The following is a 12,175-nucleotide window of genomic DNA, read 5'->3' as shown; positions in this document are numbered from 1 at the left end:
AAACAAGATATTACATCTAAAATTCAGGGACGAGCACACTTCTAATGGCATGACTGAACACATTTCTTATATCATCTGGTGACTGGGGTATATTAATTTTATCACACAACAGAGTTTAAAAATGGAATCTCACTACTACTGCAATATGTTCCGGGAAGAGTGTAGTTATTGTAGCATGTCTGGATGCATTTCCTAGCTGGCAACATAAGAACCAAATGCATGGTTTGCAACAAACACATCTGAACGTGTCCGCACAAACCGGGCACCAACCAATTTTTAGTAGAAATAAATCAAATAGATAGGCTTCAACGATAGTTTTAGGCATGAGATATAATTCTGTTATAGTAAAACTCAATAATCGATGTATGTATAAACTTGATCAGGATATGATTAGACGGTAAACTAATATACAGAAAATGGCGCGAACCCTTAGTTCTCTTCAAAGTAGCTGCTGCTTGATACTTCTGAAGGTACTGCTGTTCTTGGTCAATGTTTTCGCATGTTGCAACTTGCAAGTGTGTATCAGATACCAGTTACCACGCTAAATACATAAATCCCCTTGTCTGAATCTTTCTTGCATGGAAAAGTCCCTCATGCTGACATGCGAGTACAGAGCAGCGTCCTGGGATCAGTTATGCAGATTCAAATGATTAAATTAGTTTACTTACATAAACAAGAAGATTAAGGAAAAGTAGACGGTAGACTGTATATGAGGTAGAGGTTACCCGATTTACCCAGCCTGCGGTGATGTGTCCCACATCCGGACGGCGAACTTAGCAGCAGCAGAGGCTCGTATATCTCTTATTCCTGAACGTGCTTTATCAACCCCTACATCACAATCCTAAACTTAGCAGCAGCAGCAGACAGCTCCGCCTGGGCGTGCTCGGGAGAGGATGTTGAAGGCGGCGTTGGCGACAAGTCGCCTTGGGCATTGCGAGATGTCGTGGGAGTCTCTGGCGGCGGTGAGGTCCGTCGTGTCGAAGCCAGTGATGAACTTTCGATCGGTCTGCTTCTCCTCCTTGATGCCATGGTGCAGCCTTTGTCAGATCGGCTTGTCGCCGCTGCCATTGTCCAACGTCAGGGTTGTCTCTCTACTAAAGGACTCGATGGAGCGACGGGTACGCGAGGGGAAACTGGATAGATATGGACCACGAAATTTTAGACATGGACCATGGTTTGGGAGCAGCCATCGGTGGTCTACCGATGGAAACTAACCACAAAATTTTAGGAGGGAGAAAAAAGACAGGAGGTGAGAACAGAAACTAAACGCGAGATTTTAGGAGGGACGGAAAAGACCCGCTATTAGGAAGGAAGGGACAGAAAAACCAGCGGGGAGTGGGAGGATGGACGAAGGACGAAGGACCAGACGAAACGCGGTCAGCCGGCAGGAAACCAATCTACATCTACATCTACACTACTATTAATCTACACTTCTACATCTATCTTTTTTTTTTTGCGGGGACACTTCTACATCTATCTACATCTACATCTACATCTACACTACTATTAAACAATCAAATAAGAATTTTCTTATGTGTACCCCGCAATTAGACCCACAACACTACACAAACCAATCTGTACCGCACAATTAAACCCACAAATTTTAATCTAACAACCATCATTAATCTAATAGCTCTATGGGGTGCAGTTAGCAATTTCCCGTGACTGACCATACTCCGTCCGCATAGGAATATTCCACGCACTGCACCCTGACTCCGCATACAACGCTCATTCCTCTCTTTGGCTCGTGAAGTCGTGATGAAACCTTCCTTGTCTCTCCCTCTCTCGATCTACGCCGCCGGCTCCCTTCCCTCGATCTGCACCTGGCTCTTCCACTGCGGCACAGCAAGGGAGGAAGATGGGATTGGCGGGCGAGGGCCTGCGGGGCGGCGAAGAGGGGATACTCCGGCGGGCTACCAGCGGCGGCAGAGGCTTAGCGCCTGCTTCTTCTCCTGAAGGTACGAACCGGCCCTTCTCCCACCTTGTATATTTGCAGCTTGTCCCGTCTTTCCCACCCAACCGAGAGAGAGATAGAGAGGATATTAAGATGGCACTCATGCTATTTTTAATTAATTTTGTACCTCTGTGTTGTTCAAACAACTAGGCTCACACCTGACTGCCATAAGAGCAAGCTGAAAGTGGTGTAATCGACTGTAATCCAGCGAGAAGCTGGGATGAGTCTTCCTGCGCACGGCTGTAATCGATTTCTGCAAATATGTAGTTGAAATACTATTAGTTTACATGACCAACCAGCTTAAATCTAGCAATACTTATCCGGAATGGAATAACGTGTCCAGCCAACTTAACATATTCTTTTAATTGTACATCTCCAACTAGAAAGCTATCTTTTGCGCGGAAATTAGTTGTAAATTAAATTAATAACCGGGAAATTGTCTCTTCTTGGAATGTTATGATAAAAATCAACAATTTTAATGATGGAGATCTGCTTCAGTTGTATGCTCTCTTATAGCAAGGAAAGTGTGCTGGATGGTTTATCCCCTATGTGCTTGGTTATGTCTTAAGGTTCAAACGAAAGAAGTACTGAAACTCTGAAAGTCTGTTCTGTCCATGCCACCAAACTGCTAGATTGAACAACTAGCACGAGAGATTTATTGTGCAACTAATGGATAGTTTCATTTTCTAGATCAAAAATATTTCCTGCAATACTTGTTACACTACTTCGGAGTGGAAGTAATGTAGCTCTTTTGGTTCCCTTATTTTTTTCAGGATCATCGTCAACTCACTGCTGCTCATAGAGGTGAGTCAAAGGCTGTAACAATCTCTGTTATTATTTTGCTGCTCAGTTAGGAGTTCGAGAAATCATAAATTACTTGACAGATAATGCAACCAAAACACAAGAAGAGAAACATATATGGTGATGATATCTATCATGCTTTTGCAGGTAGTAGTATGCATCCACACAATTCAAATTCATGTTCAGGAAGGATATTGACCAACTAACCATGTATTAATTGTATAGTTAAATTTGTTGTTTTACTTCTATCTGAAATGAGTTCTAACAATCAATATTTGATTCTGCTACAGACTTCCAAGGACAGTTACAACAATTCTGGAGCATGTATCGTCCTCAATCCTCCTGATTTTGCTACCGTCATTTCCATAGCATTCAAGATGTAAAACCTCGACCCGTGGTATGATTAATATTGGGTTCCTAAGCTTGAAATGTTTATGGCATGAATAGTACTTGGTTCTATCATGTTTATGTAGTATCAATTATTTTTGCTGGAAGACTACCATGAGGCGTAACTGTAACACCCCGGATGTAACTTTCCATATTTGTAACTCCAACTCTTGCCATTTTTGGCTATGTGTTATGATATTCCCTCTGTAGTTGGGTTTTGTCTTTCGTTTTGCATTTTGTTCATGTCATGCATCTCATATCATGTCATCATGTGCATCTCATTTGCATACGTGTTCGTCTCATGCATCCGAGCATTTTCCCCGTTGTCCGTTTTGCAATCCGACACTCCCACATGCACCGGCGCACCCCCTCTTGTCTTTTTTCGTGAGCGGGTGTTAAACGTTCTCGGAATGGACCGAGGGTTGCCAAGTGGCCTTGGTATACCACTGGTAGACCACCTGTCAAGTTTCGTTCCATTTGGAGGTCGTTTGAAGCTCCAACGGTTAACCGGGTAACCGCAAATGCCTTTTGTGTGTTGCAGCCAAACTCCCCTCCAAACAGCCCAATAACCCATCTAAGCCCCCTCCATGCTCTCGGTCGTTCGATCACGATCGTGTGGGCGAAAACCGCACTCCATTTGGAGTCTCCTAGCTCCCTCTACCTATATATATATGCCTTCCCCTTCCAAATTCGCGGTGCAACCCTAGCCTTCTTCCCCTTCACGCCGCCGGACAAAACCTCCCCTCGCCGACGGACATGTCCGGCCGCCGCCACGTCACCACCGCCGGACCCCTCTCTCCTCCACCGCTAGGGCCCGCGGGGCCCGTACGCCGCCGCCCGCACCCGAGGGTGCCCCGCCGCCCGTCGCGCGCTTCCCCGCCGCCCGTACGCCGTGACCGCCCCGCCTCCGTCACGCCTCACCGCCGCCGGAGCAGCTCACCAGCGTGCCGCCCGAGTCCTCGACGCCCGTGCCCGCGACCGCCGCCTCCGGCGACCGCGCCCCTCCCTCCGGCCTCCTCCGTCGAAGATCCGGCGACCCCGCGCCCGGATCCAGCGCTTCCCCCCTCCGGCGAGCTCCCCACTCCTCTCCGGCAAGTCCTCCGGTGAGCTCGCATTATGTTGCTATGTTCATCACATCATATCTCATTGCGTACTGCTCCGTTTCATGCGCATGATATATCGAAATGTTCGTCACGAGATGCTCTTCATTTTGTTCCGTTGTGCCATGCTCGTTTGAGTCCATCTTGAGGCCCAAATCTCTGATGCAAGAGTGCTATATGTTGTTTACTGCTGTTACTTATCAGAACTTGATGTTTTGTTATTTTTGTTGCATTTGATGTGTGCATCTTATGGGGATGAGCTCTACAGGTGTTTTGATCTATGCCATGCCATCTTTACAGAGGTGTATGCCATGTATTTTTGTGATCTATGTGGTGACTAGCACAAGCATGCAAACTAGCCTTCGTGATGTTTCTGTTTTCAGGGACTTAGAATTTTTGCTAAGTCTTTTACCTACTGTTATTTTGTTGCCATGTATCCATGTGTCTACAGTGAGATTCATGCTTCTTTTGAGTATGTTCAGTAAGGATGTTTTGTAGATATGGTTATGCTCTATCCATCCATGCCTCTGTTTGTAATTATGGAGTACCCTAGCATGTCTCAATCTTGCTCTACTTTTGCTATAAAATGTTCCTGGCAGAATGTTAACATGATATTCAATTTTGCCAAGATTGTCGTAGTTGATCCATACATGCTATGAACTTGCTCTTGCCATGGTTAGCTTCTTGAACATGCCATCTTGCTGTACATATGCTTTTTTTGTCATGCATTGCTTTGTGATGAGTGAATCGAGCTCATAAAGATGCCCTCATAATTTCTGTTAATGCCACGCTCTGTTTTCTGCTAAGTCTGAAACCTGTTAACGAAACTTGCTATGTTTATATGGGTGCCATCATATCTTCTGTGCCATTTTGGCTCATGGTAAGTAAGAGATTTTTGCTCTATGCATTTAGTAGATTCATGCCATGCCTTGTTTTGATATGATCAGTTTCTGTAGCATGCGTTTTGCTTGCTCTGAACATTGCTACCTGATGCTGTTTCAGCCATGTTCAGTATTTTCACCAAGTCTGTGAAGCTGATATCTTTTGCACTTTTGCCATGCTTGTTTGAACCTGTTATGGTGTGATCTAGCCGTAGCTCAGTGTTCATCTTTTGTCAATCATCTCCTGTAGATTACTGCCATATGCTTTGTTGCTATGTTGGGGTGCTGTAGCATAGTTACTTGATGTATTCTAAGTGCTATCCTGCTATTAATCACAGATTTATGTCATTCTTGTTTTGCTTGTCATTTGCAAACCGTGCATCCGTTTTCGGTGATCTTTATATCGATTTCGACCAAAATCATCTCATCTTTCCACTGGCATACTTGGTTTGCCAAGTTGCTGCCTTGTTCATCCTTTTTCTTCCGGAGCACGCATACGCATCGCATATCATATCTCGCATATCATGCATGTGTTGCATCATGTTGCTTGTGCATTGCACTGTGATTGATTGTGGTTCCTGTCGGGTGGTAGGTGCGACATATACCAATGGGTGGCTTATCATTGTGGGTTCCAATAAAACGTCGCCGGTGCCTGGAAACGGGATGAGGCGAAGACATGCACGCCGGCGGATCTTACCCAGGTTCGGGGCTCTCCGAGGAGATAACACCCCTAGTCCTGCTCTGCGGGGTCTCCGCATGATCACTAGATCAGGAAAGGTAGCTACAATCGCTCCTAGAGCTGTTGGGTTCAAGGGAGAAGAAGAACAAGGCTAGCTCTCGCTTCTCTCTCTCTCTATGGTGTGTGTGCTATGCTCAGAAGCCAACCCTTTGCATGGGTGCCCCGGGGGGTTTATATTGGCCTACCCCCCGGGGGTACAATTGTAATCCGGCTGGGCTCTGGCCCCAGCCATCAGTGTCTACGCTCGCCGGCTTCTCCGCCGGCTGTTGCTGCCCGCCGACTAGTGGGTCCCGCCGGCTGCCGGCCTCTTGGTCGACAGGCCGGCCCCACCGCCTAGGATCTTGTCGGCGGCTGCTTACTGTAGCCTCTCCCCTGATGACGAGGGCTTCGCTGAGGTAATCGTGGCTACAGTGGGCCGCCTCGAGGGCCCTCACTGTAGCCTTACCTCGTCTTGTCTCCTTAATGTGGCGCATGCTTCGAGGGAGGGGGTAGCCGACTCCTGGGGGCCGGCTACGCCCTTGGCCGACTGGGGGAAGCCGGGCCGCCTCCGCGCCTCTCTCTGGCTGAAGGGGCCCGCCGCCCGTGGGCCATACCGGCGTCTGCCGTGGGTGACGTCGAGGCTGAAGGAAATATGCCCTAGAGGCAATAATAAAGTATTATTTATTTCCTTATATCATGATAAATGTTTATTATTCATGCTAGAATTGTATTAACCGGAAACATAATACATGTGTGAATACATAGACAAACAGAGTGTCACTAGTATGCCTCTACTTGACTAGCTCGTTAATCAAAGATGGTTATGTTTCCTAGCCATAGACATGAGTTGTCATTTGATTAACGAGATCACCTCATTAGGAGAATGACGTGATTGACTTGACCCATTCCGTTAGCTTAGCACCCGATCGTTTAGTATGTTGCTATTGCTTTCTTCATGACTTATACATGTTCCTATGACTATGAGATTATGCAACTCCCGTTTACCGGAGGAACACTTTGTGTGCTACCAAACGTCACAACGTAAATGGGTGATTATAAAGGTGCTCTACAGGTGTCTCCAAAGGTAATTGTTGGGTTGGCGTATTTCGAGATTAGGATTTGTCACTCCGATTGTCGGAGAGGTATCTCTGGGCCCACTCGGTAATGCACATCACTATAAGCCTTGCAAGCATTGTGACTAATAAGTTAGTTGCGGGATGATGTGTTACGGAACGAGTAAAGAGACTTGCCGGTAACGAGATTGAACTAGGTATCGAGATACCGACGATCGAATCTCGGGCAAGTAACATACTGATGACAAAGGGAACAACGTATGTTGTTATGCGGTCTGACCGATAAAGATCTTCGTAGAATATGTAGGAGCCAATATGGGCATCCAGGTCCCGCTATTGGTTATTGACCGGAGACGTGTCTCGGTCATGTCTACATAGTTCTCGAACCCGTAGGGTCCGCACGCTTAAAGTTACGATGACAGTTTTATTATGAGTTTATGTATGTTGATGTACCGAAGGAGTTCGGAGTCCCGGATGAGATCGGGGACATGACGAGGAGTCTCGAAATGGTCGAGACGTAAAGATCGATATATTGGACGACTATATTCGGACTTCGGAAAGGTTCCGAGTGATTCGGGTATTTTTCGGAGTACCGGAGAGTTACGGGAATACGTATTGGGCCTTATTGGGCCATACGGGAAAGAAGAAAAAGGGCCTCAAGGGTGGCCGCACCCCTCCCCTTGGTCTGGTCCGAATTGGACTAGGGAAGGGGGGCGCCCCCTTCCTTCCTTCTCTTTTTCCCTTCCTCTTTTCCTATTCCATATGGGAGGTGGAATCCTACTAGGACTAGGGAGTCCTAGTAGGACTCCACACTTGGTGCGCCCCCTCCTAGGGCCGGCCTCCTCCTCCCTTGCTCCTTTATATACGGGGGCAGGGGGCACCCCAGAGACACAACAATTGATCCTTGAGATCTCTTAGCCGTGTGCGGTGCCCCCCTCCACCATATTACACCTCGATAATACCGTTGCGGAGCTTAGGCGAAGCCCTGCGCCGGTGGAACATCATCATCGTCACCACGCCGTCGTGCTGACGAAACTCTCCCTCAACACTCGGCTGGATCGGAGTTCGAGGGACGTCATCGAGCTGAACGTGTGTAGAACTCGGAGGTGCCGTGCGTTCGGTACTTGATCGGTCGGATCGTGAAGACGTACGACTACATCAACCGCGTTGTGATAACGCTTCCGCTGTCGGTCTACGAGGGTACGTGGACAACACTCTCCCCTCTCGTTGCTATGCATCACCATGATCTTGCGTGTGCGTAGGAATTTTTTGAAATTACTACGTTCCCCAACAGTGGTATCCGAGCCTGGTTTTATGCGTTGATGCTATGCACGAGTAGAACACAAGTGAGTTGTGGGCGATATAAGTCATACTGCTTACCAGCATGTCATACTTTGGTTCAGCGGTATTGTGAGATGAAGCGGCCCGGATCGACAGTACGCGTACGCTTACGCGAGACTGGTTTCACCGTTCGGAGCACTCGTTGCTTAAAGGTGACTGGCGGGTGTCTGTCTCTCTCACTTTAGTTGAACCGAGTGTGGCTATGCCCGGTCCTTGCGAAGGTTAAAACAGCACCAACTTGACAAACTATCGTTGTGGTTTTGATGCGTAGGTAAGAACAGTTCTTGCTAAGCCCGTAGCAGCCACGTAAAACTTGCAACAACAAAGTAGATGACGTCTAACTTATTTTTGCAGGGCATGTTGTGATGTGATATGGTCAAGACATGATATGATATAATGTGTTGTATGAGATGATCATGTTTTGTAACCGAGTTATCGGCAACTGGCAGGAGCCATATGGTTGTCGCTTTATTGTATGAGATGCAATCGCCATGTAATAGTTTTACTTTATCACTAAGCGGTAGCGATAGTCGTAAAAGCAATAAGTTGGCGAGACGACAACGATGCTACGATGGAGATCAAGGTGTCGCGCCGGTGATGATGGTGATCATGACGGTGCTTCGGAGATGGAGATCACAAGCACAAGATGATGATGGCCATATCATATCACTTATATTGATTGCATGTGATGTTAATCCTTTATGCATCTTACCTTGCTTTGATTGACGGTAGCATTATAAGATGATCTCTCACTAAAATTTCAAGATAAAAGTGTTCTCCCTGAGTATGCACCGTTGCAAAAGTTCTTCGTGCTGAGACACCACGTGTTAATCGGGTGTGATAGGCTCTACGTTCAAATACAACGGGTGCAAAACAGTTGCACACGCGGAATACTCAGGTTAAACTTGACGAGCCTAGCATATACAGATATGGCCTCGGAACACAGAGACCGAAAGGTCGAGCGTGAATCATATAGTAGATATGATCAACATAGTGATATTCACCATTGAAACTACTCCATCTCACGTGTTAATCGGACATGGTTTAGTTGCTTTGGATCACGTAATCACTTAGATGATTAGAGAGATGTCTATCTAAGTGGGAGTTCTTAAGTAATATGATTAATTGAACTTAAATTTATCATGAACTTAGTACCTGATAGTATCTTGCTTGTCTATGTTAATTGTAGATAAATGGCCCGTGCCATTGTTCCGTTGAATTTTAATGCGTTCCTTGAGAAAGCAAAGTTGAAAGATGATGGTAGCAATTACACGGACTGGGTCCGTAACTTGAGGATTATCCTCATTGCTGCACAGAAAAATTACGTCCTGGAAGCACCGCTAGGTGTACCACCTGCACCAGCAACTGCAGACATTGTGAATGCCTGGCAGTCACGTGTTGATGACTACTCGATAGTTCAGTGTGCCATGCTTTACGGCTTAGAACCAGGTCTTCAACGACGTTTTGAATGTCATGGAGCATATGAGATGTTCCAGGAGTTGAAGTTAATATTTCAAGCAAATGCCCGGATTGAGAGATATGAAGTCTCCAATAAGTTCTATAGCTGCAAGATGGAAGAGAATAGTTCTGTCAGTGAGCATATACTCAAAATGTCTGGGGTATAACAATCACTTGATTCAACTGGGAGTTAATCTTCCGGATGATAGCGTCATTGACAGAATTCTTCAATCACTGCCACCAAGCTACAAGAGCTTCGTGATGAACTATAATATGCAAGGGATGAGTAAGACAATTCCCGAGCTCTTCGCAATGCTAAAGGCTGCGGAGGTAGAAATCAAAAAGGAGCATCAAGTGTTGATGGTCAGTAAAACCACTAGTTTCAAGAAAAAGGGCAAAGGGAAGAAGAAAGGAAACTTCAAGAAGAACAACAAGCAAGTTGCTGTTCAGGAGAAGAAATCCAAGTCTGGACCTAAGCCTGAAACTGAGTGTTTCTACTGTAAGCAGACTGGCCACTGGAAGCGGAACTGCCCCAAGTTTTGGCGGAAAAGAAGGATGGCAAGGTTAACAAAGGTATATGTGATATACATGTTATCGATGTGTACCTTACCAATGCTCGTAGTAGCACCTGGGTATTTGATACTGGTTCTGTTGCTAATATTTGCAACTCGAAACAGGGGCTACGGATTGAGCGGAGATTGGCTAAGGACGAGGTGACGATGCGCGTGGGAAATGGTTCCAAAGTCGATGTGATCGCCGTCGGCACGCTACCTCTACATCTACCTTCGGGATTAATATTAGACCTAAATAATTGTTATTTGGTGACAGCGTTGAGCATGAACATTATATCTGGATCTTGTTTAATGCGAGACGGTTATTCATTTAAATCAGAGAATAATGGTTGTTCTATTTATATGAATAATATCTTTTATGGTCATGCACCCTTGAAGAGTGGTCTATTTTTAATGAATCTCGATAGTAGTGATACACATATTCATAATGTTGAAGCCAAAAGATGCAGAGTTAATAATGACAGTGCAACTTATTTGTGGCACTGCCGTTTGGGTCATATCGGTGTAAAGCGCATGAAGAAACTCCATACTGATGGAATTTTGGAATCACTTGATTTTGAATCACTTGGTACTTGCGAACCGTGCCTCATGGGCAAGATGACCAAAACACCGTTCTCCGGTACTATGGAGAGAGCAATAGATTTGTTGGCAATTATACATACAGATGTATGTGGTCCGATGAATATTGAGGCTCGTGGCGGATATCGTTATTTTCTCACCTTCACAGATGATTTAAGCATATATGGGTATATCTACTTAATGAAACATAAGTCTGAAACATTTGAAAAGTTCAAAGAATTTCAGAGTGAAGTTGAAAATCATCGTAACAAGAAAATAAAGTTTCTACGATCAGATCGTGGAGGAGAATATTTGAGTTACGAGTTTGGTCTACATTTGAAACAATGCGGAATAGTTTCGCAACTAACGCCACCCGGAACACCACAGCGTAATGGTGTGTCCGAACGTCGTAATCGCACTTTACTAGATATGGTGCGATCTATGATGTCTCTTACTGATTTACCGCTATCGTTTTGGGGTTATGCTTTAGAGACGGCTGCATTCACGTTAAATAGGGCACCATCAAAATCCGTTGAGACGACGCCTTATGAACTATGGTTTGGCAAGAAACCAAAGTTGTCGTATCTTAAAGTTTGGGGTTGCGATGCTTATGTGAAGAAACTTCAACCTGATAAGCTCGAACCCAAATCGGAGAAATGTGTCTTCATAGGATACCCAAAAGAGACTGCTGGGTATACCTTCTATCACAGATCCGAAGGCAAGATATTCGTTGCTAGGAATGGATCCTTTCTAGAGAAGGAGTTTCTCTCGAAAGATGTGAGTGGGAGGAAAGTAGAACTTGATGAGGTAACTGTACCTGCTCCATTATTGGAAAGTAGATCATCACAGAAATCAGTTTTTGCGACACCTACACCAAATAGTGAGGAAGTTAATGATAATGATCATGAAACTTCAGATCAAGTTATTACTGAACTTCGTAGGTCAACTAGATCAAGAACCGCACCAGAGTGGTACGGTAATCCTGTTCTGGAGGTCATGTTACTAGACCATGGCGAACCTACGAACTATGAAGAAGCGATGGTGAGCCCAGATTCCGCAAAATGGCTTGAAGCCATGAAATCCGAGATGGGATCCATGTATGTGAACAAAATATGGACTTTGGTTAACTTGCCCGTTGGTCGGCAAGCCATTGAAAACAAATGGATCTTCAAGAAGAAGACTGACGCTGATGGTAATGTTACAGTCTATAAAGCTCGACTTGTTGCAAAAGGTTTTCGACAAGTTCAAGGGATTGACTACGATGAGACCTTCTCACCCGTAGCGATGCTTAAGTCTGTCCGAATCATGTTAGCAGTTGCCGCATTTTATGAT

General features: G+C 45.5%; 2 long non-coding RNA genes across 2 annotated transcripts; one reads left to right on the top strand and one right to left on the bottom strand.

Annotated features, from left to right (window-relative positions):
- Window positions 1–331: 331 nt before the first annotated feature.
- LOC123167109 (uncharacterized) lies at window positions 332–1,142 on the bottom strand. The gene is made up of 2 exons (XR_006483807.1): window positions 726–1,142; window positions 332–622 (listed from the first exon to the last, which is right to left on the bottom strand). It is a non-coding gene; the product is annotated as an uncharacterized lncRNA (long non-coding RNA).
- Window positions 1,143–1,671: 529 nt separating this feature from the next.
- On the top strand, window positions 1,672–3,364 carry LOC123167103 (uncharacterized). Its single transcript, XR_006483797.1, has 3 exons — window positions 1,672–1,958; window positions 2,728–2,758; window positions 3,046–3,364. It is a non-coding gene; the product is annotated as an uncharacterized lncRNA (long non-coding RNA).
- Window positions 3,365–12,175: the final 8,811 nt, after the last annotated feature.

The sequence above is a fragment of the Triticum aestivum genome, chromosome 1D (genome assembly GCF_018294505.1).
Source record: "Triticum aestivum cultivar Chinese Spring chromosome 1D, IWGSC CS RefSeq v2.1, whole genome shotgun sequence".
In the NCBI taxonomy this organism is placed as follows: domain Eukaryota; kingdom Viridiplantae; phylum Streptophyta; class Magnoliopsida; order Poales; family Poaceae; genus Triticum; species Triticum aestivum.
Note: the sequence above shows the minus strand (reverse complement) of the source record. Positions and strands in the feature narration are given on the sequence as shown.